We start from the raw sequence: 16,003 nt of genomic DNA on the forward strand, positions 1-16,003 counted from the left end.
GCCGGTTCGTCTACGTGTGAGCATCTGGGCGTGGGTTGTGGTCGACAGTAGCTTTTATCAAGTGTTGACATTTTGTAGTGGTGTGTTTCAATGAACCACCAAAAGTGATTTTACCGATTGTGGCTCTCCTTTGTCACATGTCAGGCCATTACAGTATGTTAATTCCATTTCATTCTAAATGTGTTACTTTTCACTCCATTCAATTTCATTCTGAAATTCATTTGCAACTCAAATTTTGGTTCACAACACAAATAAAAAAACAATTAAGTATCAGCTCACAACCCTCTTAAGGGAATAGCAGAATATTGACAAATAACTGCAATGCATCACTTCTAGTGGATGTTATTATATTGTCCATATGTGATGATGTATTTTTTTGTTTGTTTTCAAATATTCCATTATTGACTAAGAAGAAAAGTAGGGGCCGTCCCACGACCACTTGTCATAAACTCCCCCCTCACCCCTTCACTCACCTGCAGTTTTCTTCAAGATATTTATCGTGATCTTTTTGAGGGCCTTGTCCCATCTCTTGTCTGTATTTTTTTCTGAAACGTCAATGTCCAAAGCCCTGGCAGCTCTTTGAAGACACGCAGCCAAGACCATTGTGAATTATCACCGACACAAAATACAGCTGCCAATGGGGGCAGTAAACGCAAATGAGGGCGAGGTGGAACTCGAAGACCACACACAGATGTACTTTCCAGACACCTCGCATACGGGTTAAACATCCCTGTCCAAGCATTTTGCTCATCATCTTTATCATTGTAAGCTAACATCAAGGTGTAAAACCCAGAGGAGAAACTCTTCAAAGAGTAACATACAAAGGGAAAGTACGTCTGAGTGCTTATACTCATAAAACAAGCTGGTCTGACTCATTCAGTCTGACAAAGAAATGTTTGCTAAAAAAGGGAAGGTATTAGAAGCTATTACATCTCCGGTCTACATCCCCATTTACCCACCCATTCAGTTCCTTCCATATTTTCACTGTGGACCACAGCCCACTCGCCACTCCCAGAGGGCCGAAAGTGGGATCTGACTGAAGGGAAGCGCAGCTGTCCTGGGATGAGGCTCACACTGATTGAAGATGATGTATGGACACAAGTCTGAACTTGGTTACATCCCTACCAGTAACCGTGACAACAGACAATACAATACAAGCATCCTTGAGAGTATAAGGAAAAAATATCTGTAACAAATCTTAAAGGTGACAGTTCCATTCAAATTCTTTTGTTGGAGATTGTTCATCTTCCTTTTTCAGCCTGTGTGGCTAGCCAAAGATCTGAGAACAGTCAAGATGTATCAAATCAATATACTATGACAGCAATTTCCACTTTCCTACTTGCCTGGGCTTTGGCATCATCTTTGGTTGTTTCAGAAAGAGAAAAAGAAAAAAAAAAACACCAATAATTCTAATGTAAAAATTTCAAGCCAAAACGTCTGACGACCCCTGTCCTACACAAAGAAAGTACATGAGATGCAAAGGCTGAGAGGGACACCACCATGAATCATTGTCACCATGATCCTAGAATGCACAGCCCTCTGAGGATGCAGATCGAGAGGTTCAGACATGGTGAAAAGCACAAAAAAGTTGTCTAAATAGAGAGGGTGGGGGTGTTGGGGAGTTGTTGTGGGCGATGGAAGTCAAAGTATGGTGACTCATCCCTTTACGCCTACTTCCTGTGATTGGGTCGCCACAAGGGAAAATTAAGTGTTTAGGCCATTCTTTTTCCTTGCACCCTTCACTACAGTCTTCATCACAACACTGCACTCTCTTCATTAGTAGAACTGTGGACTCGAGCCACATGACTTGGACTCCAGTCATATTCGAGTCAGAGATTGGATAATATCAGGCTAGACAATATGTTACAAACTAAGTTGGCAGTGACCCGTGATGTCATTTGGACTTGCATCCTTTGACTTGAAAAGATTTGATAATTTGACCTTTGCAGGTTTTAATGTTGTCCCATTGAATGTTTTTTCTTTTTTTTTTTTTTTTTTTTTTTTTACAAAGAATGACTATTTTAAGTGAATGTACTGTACTGAATCAGTTTATGAAATAAAGCGAACGAGTCAGCTGAGCGTGGAAACTGGGCTGCTGTGACGCTCTGTTACTCAGTTCTGAATCTTCTATGAGTGACCATTGCGCACCCAGTGTGCAGGTAGAAGCGGTGTACACTAAATGCCTCATATTCGCATTGTTTTGGACCTTATTTTGTGGGCGATGAGTGTTTGTTTCGCAGCTTGACCCTTTGGTCACTACCGGTTTTATTTAGAAAAGTGTTTCTTCTTCATATATTGTTTGTTATGGACTTCCTGCCTCTGTCTTTTTGAGTGACATCTTCATAGTTATGGGAGGATATTCAGAGAGAATAACTTGTGGGGAAAGATATGACGCCCTAGGAGAGAAGAGGAAGGTATGGAATATTTGAGGATTGTATTGCATATGAACATGATTTACGTGTGTGTGTGTGTTTGTGATTTTGTAGTGAATTTTTTGTCCACGCCATAGTTTTCATGGCGTTATCCATCAAGTGTTTGGTGTCAAATATTCGACGTTTGGACAGATGATGACAGAATAAATCGACACCAGTCCAGAAACTCTCTGCTTATTTATTTAAGAAATGAAATCCGAGGCGCCCCTACAGTTGAGACTTCACTAAATGTACTGCAATGTGATTCGGTATTTGCCAGCATTGTCATGAACTTGGGAAAAAGACTAATAAGCAACTAGCATCAGGCAGTAGTTTGGAGGCAGGGGAGTAACTGAACTGAACTGAATGTATTATTGAATTGAATGTACTGCTGTACTAAATGCACTGAGCAACTGAAAGTGAACTGAATGTACTGTTAGCCAGGAGAGAATCGTTCATTAAACTTCTTTATTTGTGATTGAGTGATGTACTTGTACTTATGTAGGGATTCATGCAGCTGTTCACTGTAAACTAGTTCGACGAACAATTCGTTTGCGTGAGGAATGATGTCCTACGCAATGAACGTACTCATGAGCAATTTTAACCGTAAGTTCTGACGCTCTCGCAGGGTTACCTTTCACTAGCAACCACTTCTTCAAGCTAACACCGAGTGTTGAGTCAGTCAAGCACATGAAAATAAGTGCACAAAATGGTCCGTGGCTTGGATGGTGTTTCCATAATCCTTACAGACTACACATGTGAGGACAAGAGACCGATTTCTGGCTGCAGGGGAAAAGATCCATAAGAAAATTAAAATATCCTGGCTGTATATTTATACAAACATAACCACACCATGTCAGTAATAGGATTATAAAAGAGAACAATAATTTCTATCCATCGATCCATTTTCTGACACACTTCTTAAAAGGGTCACAGGAGTGCTGGAGCCTATTCCACCTATCTTTGGCCAGGAGGTGGGTCACATGCTAAAATGGTCGCCAGCCAATCACAGGGCACATAAACAACATTCACCCTAACATTTACACCAACGGGCAATTTAGAGTCTTCGGTGAACCCATCATGCATGTTTTTAGGATGTGGGAGTAATCTGAAGTGCCCAGAGAAAACCCACACAGCCAAGGGGAGAACAAGCAAACTCCACACAGGTGGGCCCAGGATTTGAACCCCAGTCTTCAGAACTGTGAGGCAGACCAGTAAAGAAGGGTACTGATGTCAACATCGGTCCACCGTGTTGAAAAGCATTCTCGCTGTCCGCCGAGAGCCTGTGTGGATGTACAGGGAACACAGAAATACGTGTGGTAGCTGAGCTCACTGCACACATTTTCATGAGTCACTGAAGCCTGGTTTTTAGAGAGTTTGCTTCTGAGAAAACGGGAGGTGATAACTGCTTTTTTTACCCCTGCCTTTCTCTAGTTTACAATTTATGACAACAATATGTACTTCTTCAGTGAAAGTGATGAGGGACCTTCACTGAATGAAAAAGCATTGAATGATTTTGTGGAAAAGAACGGAACGATTCAGTAAACGAGTCTTTTAAACTAATCTTTTTAATTACCTGATTCGATGATTCAGTATATTGAAAAGAACTGCCACGCCCATCATTAGCAGCTTTCTTTTTCTATAGCTATACGTGCAACTCACTTTTTACTCGAGGAAAATATTAGTTAAAAAGCAAAACTGAATGTCCTCATGATTATTTATTAGCTTGAAATGTAATTTGCGGCATGGTGGATGACTGGTTGGCATGTCCCCCTCATGGTTCTGAGGGCAGGGGTTGAAATTCAGCCTCGCCTGTGTGGAGTTTGCATGTTCTTTCTGTGTCTGTGTGGTTGTCTCCGGGTATTCTGTTTTCCTACTACATCCCAAAAACATGCATAGTAGGTTTGATGAAGACTCTAAATTGCTCATAGGTGTGAATGTGAGTGCAAATGGTTGTTTCTTTGTAGCCTGCGAATTAATGGTGACCACCTCAAGGTACACCTAGACTCTCGGCCAAAGATAGCGAAGATGGGCTGGCCCGGAACCCTCGTGAAGTCCCGGGAGGTAGAGGGTTAATTGAAGAAATTGCATGTCGGTGTGAATGGTTGTTTGTTTCCTTGTGCTCTGCAATTGGCTGGCAAGCAGTTCAGATGCAGTACAGAAATGGGATGGATGTAAATGTAACTTGCTTCTTTATCTTTCCATACTTAAAACTCTGGTAGAGGCATTGACCAAAGGCTCATTCTTTCACGCACTCTTCAACCATCCAGAACTCTTCAGTTCTCTTCAGTTCTGGATGGTTGCTTTTCTGTTTCAAAATACTACCTCAGCAACATTAGATTTAGCATGACACATAAATCTGTTTCGGACATTTTCAGAAGGGAAAACTAAAGTACAAACCGTCATCTTGCGCATAAAGCTTAAAAAAATTACAGACTATAACACTTTTCCATCCAAGATAAAGCTAGTGATAAAGTATTTCTTTTTTAGGAGGTAAAAAGGATTTCATGAAAAACAACAGAAATAACATTACCGGGAGTTAACAACAGTCCTGACATATCACACTTCATGCAGCACAAAAAGGCATGTTCAGTTACTGCCATACTTACTGTTATTCATTTGATTGATTTGTATTTATTTCATATTTATGTTTTTTTTTGTATTTATTTATATTGAATGGACAGCTACAGTCCACCCTATTTTGACATGTGTATAAATCTGGGTTACATCACCACCCTACATTGGGTCATTCATAATACATGGAATGCATGTTAGAATACCATTTTGATGCAGGGGCTTGAACACACTGGTGTACTCCAGAAACAGAAAATTATTTTTGACGTGTTTAGGGCAGCTGAGGTATAAACGTATCTTTGGGTGGTGGTCTAATAAATTGTTAAGCACTGTATAATTAGCTCATTTTTTCCCCCTCCTCATCTATGAATGGCCTGGACACTATGAGTTTTAGAAGCCAAATGTGGCCCTAGAAACTCAACCCTTGCCCATCCCTGCGTTAAATCAAACAATCAACCATAATCTTGCTAACGATGTGGTCAAGCTAATTCAAGTTGATGTTTAGCATTTAATACAAGTGCAACCCCGGCATTTGGCAGCCATCTTGGTAACGCCGCCGGGCAGCACTTTGGCACTGCTGTGTAAATAAATGTGGAGGAGTGGCCACAGTTGAGTTTAAACAGTTAGCAGCGGTATTTGATGAATACTATTCATCACTTGTGGACATGAAAGACTTGTCCACACCTTGCACCTTGGTTTAAAGCAGAAACCACTGAGGCTTTTACAAAGATGTTTCAATTTTTTGGAAAGTTTCCAAGGGTACCCTTATAATGCTTATGCTGGATTGTGTGACAATACCACTTTTTTTCTAGAAAATGGGCAACTTGTTGACTCTAATGGGAATTAACTGTACAGCTAGTTATATTTACAATTATTTAACAAATTAATTTGGTGGCATGGTGGAACAGCTGGAAAGTGTTGGCCAGTTCTGACAGTTCTGAGGTCCCGGGTTTGATCCCGGACCCGCCTGTGTGGAGTTTGCATGTTCTCCCCGTGCCCATGTGAGTTTTCTCCGGGCACTCCGGTTTTCTCCCACACCCCAAAAACACGCAACATTAATTGGACGCTCTAAATTGCCCCTAGGTGTGATTGTGAGTGCGACTGTTGTCTCTATGTGCCCAGCGATTGGCTGGCAACCAATTCAGGATGTATCCTGCCTCCTGCCCATTGACAGCTGTGATAGGCTCCAGCACTCCCCATAACCCTTGTGAGGATAAGCGGTCAAGAAAATGGGTTGTTGGATCACCCAATTTTTTGGGAGGGGGTTCAACTAACACACAACATTTGATAAAGTAGACACTCATTAGGATGGAATTAAAGAACAGTGCAGGCCCCGAGAAGCCCCAGGCCCAACTTTGCTGATCTCTTGTTCTAGTCTTAGCAAAGGGTTAATTGAAGGCAGTTTGTTGAGAATCGCTTTGGTCCTGGATGGCCACAAGCACAATAAACCCAACAAACAGCTCATCTTTCCCACAAGCAAGACCCGGATAAGATGCATTTGCAATGACAAAGAGGACAACCGTGTTGCATCTGATTAACACGTGTCGTCCTCATTTACCTGCTCTCTCATCTCCATGCAGCCCACCCAAGTGTACAGGATGTGATCTCATACTTCACTGGAAGGAAGCAAACCCACTGCAGATTTGAAAAAAGAAGTATCTTTTAGGGGAGTCTGGAAGGCACCCAACGCTCTATTAGTAGTTAATACTAAATGACAGGAAAGTCCAACAGTAACAGCAACAGGAAGAGGAAACACCCCCCACAACCCCCACCACAGCATCCTGGATGGTCTGTCAGTGTGAAACTGGATATTTTCAGAAACTGCATTTGTGTTTCACAGCTGGTATGGACATGACATACAAACATGTCTATTTGGAAAAACATGTTATTTCTTTGCTTGTTGGTTTGGGCTCATGTCCACAAGCAAACTGGATATTAGGTCTCTGAAAAATGAAGATTCTTTTTTTTTCCTCAAACTTCTGCCAAGGTGGAAACTTTCCAAATTTTGAATCTGTAATGCTATACAGGACTAAAATAGTTGACTCTTGATAGTGTTGGAAAAGTACAAGCATTAAATGGAAAGCAGCCTTTTATGATTGTTTTCATGTCATTTTGGCACTGCTGATAAACTCCTGATCAAGGCAATGGCACACCCAAGACACAGCCGCTCTCTCCCCTCGGGCAGGAGGCTATGGTCCATTCAGGGCAGAGCCTCCTGCCACATGAATAGCTTCTTCCCCTCTGCAATCACATTCCATCCATCCATAATCCAAGCCACTTATCCTCACGAGGGTCATGGGAGAGTGGCAGCCTATCCCAGCTCGCTGGACGAAAGGCAGACTACCACTACACCATCAGTGCATCCGTAATCAGACTCATGAGCACTAAATAAGCCGGCATTACCCAATAAATCTTAACACCACCACGTGATTCTTGCACACTCTTTATGCTGATTGAACACAGTTTTCTTTCTTTCTTTCTTTTTCTTTCTTTCTTTCTTTCTTTCTTCTCCATCTAGTTATCCATACATTTTCTTAGCCGCTTATTCTCACAAGGGTCGCGGGGAGTGCTGGAGCCTATCCAGGGGAGTGCTGATTTCCATCTATGTCTCATGTTGCATCGTGAGACAGAAAAATTCTTAGTTGTGAACGTACCATTCATGGACAGTGGCAAGAAAATCGATTCTGCTTCTGTTCTATAATTTTATCATTGTTAAATTAAATTCTATAGAATTCTGCCGTTGTTTTGTCGAAAGTAACCTAAAAGTAACATAAATAACAAAAAATTGTTTTTGTTATCTTTCCAGTGTTTTCTTCGCCATGTGCCCAAAGAAAGACAGTGGTGCTACCAGTAGGAAAGGAAAAAGAAAGTTGTGCAAACCACAGTGGAGCTGAGGAAGGAGATACTGTCATTGCTAAGTACAAAAATGGGGTGCGTGTGTGTTCTGGCTCTTGCTAGCCTCGTATGGCCAATATGAATATTTTGACTATCCTAAATAATACAAATGTAATAAACGGCAGCTAGTGTTGCCAAAGGAGTGACGAGCATTACAAAGCAAAGGCCACAGGTAATAGAAGAAGTGGAGATGCTAGTGGAGAATTACACAGTCAAATCATGGCCGATTACTTCGGCATAACACTTCCTCCTGTCCACTTGAATCCCGCCGATGCCATCGTACCACCACCAAAAAGGTAAATGATTCACATTTAGGGTGCTTTAAGTTTATGCAATTTTTATTATTGTTGTATGATGTATGTATTGTTTTGTTCTACACTTTGGTGCACAGTTTGTGCTTTTAAAGTGCTTAAGAAATAAAGTGTGATTGGTTTGGAATTGCAAAGTTGTTTTCAGATAAAGAGTCCTTTGTTGAAATGCAACAAGACATGTTAACATGCTTTTGATTGAAATACCTTTTTTAGTTCAGTAAATAAGTAAATTTGATAGAACAGTGTTTCTCAGTTCTTTAAAAACTGTCAAATGTCATCAAACTATGTTGTAATAATGTTGAACAGTGCATTGTAACGTTTACATTTTTCCCCCAAAATACTATCTTTTGAAGTATTGTTTAAAACCATATGAATTTCTGGTGGTTGATTAAAATTATACTAACTGAAATATTCATCCATCCATCCATCCATCCATCCATTAACTTTATCGCTTATCCTCACTAGGATCCTGGGAACGTCGGAGACCATCCCAGCTATCTTCAGGCGAGAGGCGGGGTACACCTTGAAATGGTTGCCAGTCATTCGCAGGGTACATGACAAATTTTGCAAAGATTGAAATAAAAAAAAAAACATCTTTCTTGAGTTTCCAAACACTCTTTTGTTTACTATACCTTGTATTGATATCATATACTGTAACACTGTTTCACATTCACATCCACACAACACCACCCCTAAATTATTTTGAACTGCTAATCTAGTATGCTAAAAAATAAAAATGTACAAACACTGACAGCCCCATTACCATCAAAATCCGACACCACCAACATACAAAAAGCCTTTAAAAGAAAACACCTCTGTCATGTCAACTTCCAGACTCTATTTTAAATGTCAGCAATGTTATGAATATATTGACCTGATAAAACCCAGGTGATAGCGTTTTTGGTTAACTTGTGGGTGGGCCAAATGCTTGCTGTAAATCAAATATATATCGGAAAATAACCTGAAAAATACTACTGAGGCTATTTGAGGGGAAACGTTGTAATAAGTGCCAATGTTCACAGCATTAGAGAGGTCCTTTAACTAATAAATGATCCATATCTTATAGATCTGTGTCTTTTATTTAAAAAAAAAAAAAACGCTGGTCAAACTAGCCAGTAATATTGTGAAGGTGTACACCCACACCCACTGACTCACTCCTGATAACGGGGGTCCTCTCTTTGGGAAAGCTTGACCATGTGTGCAGTGCTCAAGCCCAGCGGGAGTAAAATAAACGAACTATCACAACACACCGTCGCCCCCGGTGCGAAAATGCCGACCGCACGGGCGGATGAAAGCCTTGCGAAGGCCCTGCCGGCGCGCCACTCTCGCTTTGAACGGTAATCCTCGGGGATTCTCACTTGTTTTATTAACTCTACTGCTAACAGGTCGCTGTCTGGCACTTTGGTACGACTATGCAGCGTGGCTGCGAACAAACACACAACTGCCCTGTTAGACTCCAAGTGAGCTGTTTCAACAACCCCTTGCAAAAAAAAAAAAAAAAAAAAAAGACTTCATGGTGACGGATGCAAGAAATTTGATGTGTCAAAGCGGTCACCATTGAAGCGTTTTAGCTTTTAGTTCACAGTGTTTTTAGTCCTCATTAAAGCTATTCTTAAAACTGATAAATGCTTGAAATAACTGCAGCATTGGCTTTTCAAGCTGAGAATAGTACAGGTGACAAAAGTATTCAGATTCACAGTCAACTCCTGTACTTCAGTAAAAGTAATAAAGTAAAGACGCTAACATTTACTCTTACGTAACATTTAAGTCAATCAGAGTGGTACCTAACTTTAATTTGTTCCATGGCCATGGTTGTAACACTCGTTTTAAATATCTTTCCTTACTGAAAAAAAAAATGGAAATGCTATTATCTGGAAAAAATTTGTAATGTGTTTTTATCAGAAAAATAGCATTCTGGACCATTGTACTTTGTAAAAAAATACATTGCTCCACTGTTTGTGTTCAACTATTCGCACACCACAACACCAATGCTATTTGTTAGCCCATCTATGACATTTTGCTTTTTATATTAGCATTAAGCTAAGTAGTGCTCTGTTCTACAGTGGGGGGTTTTAATACACAACACGTAATTCTCTTAGCTGATGTTAACTTTGATAGTAAAGTTCAAGTGGGAGAGGCAAAAAATGGACAGCGCCATTCTAGTTCCTCCTGTCATAACCACAACAATGTGAATGTAAGTTTATCCACACCTTGATCATGTGATGTCACGAGATGGCCAAGAGGTTTGGTCTTCAGCCAAATTCGTCCACCCTAAATTCGAACACCTCATCCAAGCAAGCTTGTGCTTTATGCACTGGGAACAGAAAATATACTTCCCCAGACTCTTACCACAATGTTGGAAACATAATAATTCAAAGCATCTTGTATTAACATTCAGGGACAACCTCGGATACAAGTCCAAACTCTGATTGATTATTTCGTTGATTTATATGTTGCTTTTTTTTCCTGGCAAATGAAGCAAAGTCTGAAACGTGTCCAATGTGTTGTGGAGTGACAAATCCCTACTAACGTTCATAAATCTTTTAATGCAATGTTTTGCATGAACCAAAGCACATACAGTAGTTCACAAGAGAAAAAAAATTAAAAAAGTATAAACTATACTGAAGTAATGATCTCATCTTTCCTCACTGTGAAATCTGGGACTGTTGAGTTCACACAGCAAAATGATTATGTTGTATGAATGGCAACAGGTGGATAATCTAGCTAATTGTACTAGATGAACCTCATCTAGTACAAGATTGTTTGCTTGATCTACATGTTACTATAAAGTACTTTGCTTGCATAAATTGATGAACAAAGCCCGACTGGGAATCTACTGTCAAACTTTAACTTCAACAACTGGATGAAAGTCTCAGATGTCTCCTTCCCTTCTCTTCTCGGAATCTAACAGCCTTTTTCACTTCAAGCGTCTTTTCTAATCTACCTCATGCGTAGTTGTTGCTTCAGTTCCTCATTTCCTGTTTGGGGCGCGTATCAGATGACGCATCCTCATGCACATACGAAAAGCTCGCGATGAGAGTGAGAAAAGTGCCACGAGCCACGAGGTCTGTGAGAATGTGACCAGGAAGGAAGAGAGGAGAAGGGGAAGGGAAGGAAAAAAAATCCTGAAAGATGACATAGACACACTAAAAAGCAAATTTAAAATAAAAAGGGATGGAAATATAAAGTGGATGCATTATGCTAATAACCACAGCCTCAGGCTCGCAGCTGAGCTCATTCAGCAGGATTGTTTTCCATCCTAATTTAATTTATAAGGAATCTGGGCTGCTTTCACTTCCCCCAGCAATTACTTTTTATTTGTTTTAATTATCTTCCATTTTCTACCTTTCGTTTAACAAGGTCACTTTGTGAGGAGTGTGACTCATAAACCCCTTTCACACAGTCAATAATTTTAAGTTTTTTCCCGGATCTATATTCCGTGTGACCATCACTGAAACACAATGGGGGGTTTAAAGTCGACCTGCAATATGGCGTCTTCGAAGGTAGTAAAAGTGGCAAGAAGATGACTGTGTGAAAGGGAAAACAGTAATTTCTCGCATATTCTCGGCTCAATATTCATAGTTTCACCTTTTTGTGTTTTTCACAGTCAAATATCAGCCAGACATTTGTTTTTAATGGTAATGATATAGGATGAGTGTGTAATGATTAAAGTTTCTCAGATCATAGTTGTATGTATGGTTGAAACTACTGATCTAGGCATAGCTATTGTAATACAAAAACAAATATTTTTATTTTTATTCCATTATTATTATTATTATTATGACATCCATCCATCCATTTTCTGAGCCACTTATCCTACCCTTTTCGGTCACGTGAATGCAGGAGGCTATCCAACTATCATCAGGCAGGAGGCGGGGGACACCCTGAAATGGTTGCCAGCCAATCACAGGGCACATCGAGACAAACCACCACACTCACAGTCACACATAGGGGCAATTTGGAGTGTCCAATAAATGTTACATGTTTTTGGGGTGTGGCAGGAGAAAACCCACGCAGGCACGGGGAGAACATGCAAACTCCAAACAGGCGGGGCCGGGATTTGAACCCCAGTCCTCAGAACAGTGAGGCCAACGATCTAACCAGATGCGTCACCGTGCCGCCTTATTATTAAATATTATATAAAATATTTCTAAATGCTTTTTGATATGGTCTCTCATTATTGCTCATTATTATGTTCCAGAAAAATCACTCTCTGGGACGTAACTCCCACGATGATTGGAGCATCGCTGTACCGTATTCTGATTCAAGATCTTTATCATGTCTTATCATCGAGAATAATTATGGATGTATGAGGTGTTCCAGAAAAATTTCCAGGACCGGTGTCACAAAATATATCGTTCATATCGAAACTATATATTTTTTTCCAATATTGATATTATGTTTGAAGTAAATCTGACCCAGAAAATGAGATGGTCCGGGATCATGCTGCCTTTGTTTGTTGATTACAGATGACTAGATCCTGATGCTAGGTGGCAACCATTGTAGTACTCAAAACTAACTGGATAATCGCATTTTAAGAAATGCTTGGAATTATATGCTAAATTACTTCGCTCTACCAATGTCTACTCTGTACACAAACAGTGCAGTGTATTGTGCATTTATTAAAAAGAAGAAACTGTTGTACTTTCTTAAAAAGAAATTATTATAGTTGCCACACATTATGAAACATTTGTTTGTACTTTGTTGTATACGTTATTAGTGTGCCCTGCGACTGACTGGTGACCATTTCGGGGTATTTCCCGCCCTTCGCCCAAAGTCCACCACACGAACCTGAAATTAACAAAATTTCATTTATCAATTTCAATTGTGTTCCTGTTTCCAAAAAAGATCAACACTTTTATGTTTGAATTTTGTTACCATATTGGACTGAATGCAAACCAGATCATGACCTTAAAATTAAGAGCCATGATGTTTGGAAAATTGTACAGCCCTTGACAGAGAAGAGGGGGAAAAAAACAATCTATTTTTAAAGTAGTCCAATTATTTTTACAACCTGCTCCAAATGTAATTACTGTACTGTTCTCTTCATGTCTTTTACTTCCAAAGTGCTAACATGAATAAACAGCCAGCCAAACTCCTTTTCAAGAGCCAGGAAGTGAGCGTGCTTGCTCCTTTAATGACTTCTTAACAGGTCAAGTCTGGTGACACAATGAAAATGGAGTGAAACTAGAAAAAGAAATACAAAACATACTAAATAGACTGCAATGTCAAATCAGTATAGAGTATAAACATCTTCCATTAGTATATGAATTAAACATTCACATTCAGTAAATCTAAGCACAAATAGCAACAGCATTCTAGTGAAGTGAGTTGCAGATACACATACTGCTGCTAGCTATCTCATGAGAATGAACACAACGTGTAAAGTTACTAAATCAGTGCAGCTCACAAATATGCACGAAGATACTGTTAAAGTTACTAACAATACTTCTGAAACATGTAAAGAACATAAATTACAGTCATTGCTTTCTGATGGATTCATGCACAGGAATAAGCTGATTTCAACGTGCTACATCTTTCAACTGTTGACATGCTTTTTTACCCTTTTTCGCTCTGCTCAGCGCTTCCTACTTCCTGTATTCTACAGTTTCAAAATAAAAGCTCAGCAATGCATTCTCAAAATTAACAACACAAACAGATCTTTTCTAACAAAATCGATCTTCTTAACATATTAAAAACTTGGGGCAGAACACTCCCCGTCTGGCACTAATGCCACTAAAGCATCTGTACTTTAACTTTGATTTTCTTTGCCAGGAGCAAGACAACATCAGAGATAGGCCTCAAGAAAATCTTTATTTTGTCTTGCGACGTCCTGACTTCAATTTTGCGGACCTGTCCATCACTGCTTGGGAAGGTGGAGACGACAAGCCCCATCGGCCACTCGTTGTAATGTGTCTGGCTCTGCTTCAGCAGCACTATGTCTCCAACCTGCAGGTTACGACGTGGTGTGTGCCATTTGCGTCTTGGCTGAAAGGTGTGGAGATATTCATCCCTCCATCGAGACCAGAATTCATTTGCCAATGCTTGCACTTGTTTCCACTGACACTTGAAGAGATCCTTTTCATTGAAGCCTCCAGGTGGAGCAGGTATCCCCGGTTTTTGGGTCAAGAGCATAGCAGGGGTCAACATCATTGGAGAAGTGGGATCAGAAGAGACAGGGATCAAAGGCCTTGCGTTGATGATAGCAGATACCTCTGCCAAGAGGGTGCAAAGCACTTCATGGGTCAGGTGAGTGTCTGGTTTGCAGCAACATGGAGTCAAGAATTCTTTGGGTTATGCCGATCATGCACTCCCAGACTCCTCACATGTGGGATGCGTGTGGGGGATTGAATTCCCAGGTACAACCATTCTCGTGGAGGAACTTAAGAGTGGAGGTTTGACCTGGATCAGCTCGTTCCATACACAGCTCAGAGCTGGCTCCCACAAAGTTCGTGCCTCTGTCCGATCTCAGCTGCTTAGCTGGCCCTCTTAAGGCGAAGAACCTTCGCAGGGCATTGATACAACTGGCAGTATCCATGGACTCTATAACTTCCACATGTACAGCCCTGGTGCTCATACATGTAAAAAGTATAGCCCATCGCTTACTTTGAGCCATTCCGCCTCTTGTGCGTCAACTGATTACATTCCAGGGTCCAAAAACATCTAACCCTACATACGTGAATGGTGGAGATGAGCTCAGACGTTCTGAAGGGAGGTCAGCCATCTTTTGTGTCTCAAGTTTTCCTCTGAGCTTGCAGCATGTGACACAGCGATGAAGAACTGAGCCTATTAATCTTTTGCCAGCAACCATCCACAGACCAGCAGCCCTGATTGCTCCCTCTGTGAACTGCTGTCCTTGGTGTTTCACCTTCGCATGGTGATGACTCACAAGCAATCTTGTGACGTGACTTTGTTTCGGGAGAATGAATGGGATTTTGACCTCAGGATTGACTGAAGCATGTCTCAGACATCCTCCTATTCGCAGGAGACCATCACACACGATAGGGTCGAGATTCAGAATCGTGCTGGATTTTGGTATGGCCCTGTTCTCTAGTAGTGCGACACACTCTTCTGGATAAGCATCTCTCTGGGCAGCTTTGATTATGACGATCTTTGTCGCTTCTAACTCTTCTGGAGTGCGAGGTTGGTTGCACTGATGCCATCCTTTACATGTAACTGTTGAGTTTGTCCCGTGTGAGCGAATCTGATGGATCAAGAAGGAAACTCCTCTCAGCATGGACTCCCAAGTTGAGAACCGTTGGAATCGTTCTGAGGTGAGCTCACTTTCTCTGAGCGAAGTAGCAAGAGTGGTCAGCTGAGGCCTCACATCCACGTCTTCCTCAGGATCCACCATCTCAAAGGATCTGGGTGTTTCTGGTTGATGTAGTTTGTGAAGGAATTCTGGCCCTGTAAACCACAGATCTGGTGGCTAAATCAGCTGGATTCTGATTTGTAGGCACGTAGTACCACTGTTGTGGAGAAGTTGTCTGTCGTATACGCTGGACACGATTGTGCACGTAAACGAAGAATTGCTTGGACTCGTAGATATATCCAAGAACAACTTTACTGTCCCAGTAAAACCTGACAGCATCTAGTTTGTGGTCAAGCTCGTCAAGTATCAGCTCAGCCATCTCAACGGCCAACACAGCTCCATAGAGTTCGAGGCGTGGGATAGTGGGCCCTGACTGAGGGGCTAGTTTCGCTTTACCAAGCACAAAGCCGACTTCACATTGTCCGTCTGTAGTAACGACCCTCAGGTACGCTACTCCTCCTATGGCCCAATTGGAAGCATCAGAGAACAAGCACAGCTCA

Source organism: Syngnathoides biaculeatus, chromosome 8, assembly GCF_019802595.1.
Source record: "Syngnathoides biaculeatus isolate LvHL_M chromosome 8, ASM1980259v1, whole genome shotgun sequence".
Classification (NCBI taxonomy): Eukaryota; Metazoa; Chordata; class Actinopteri; order Syngnathiformes; family Syngnathidae; genus Syngnathoides; species Syngnathoides biaculeatus.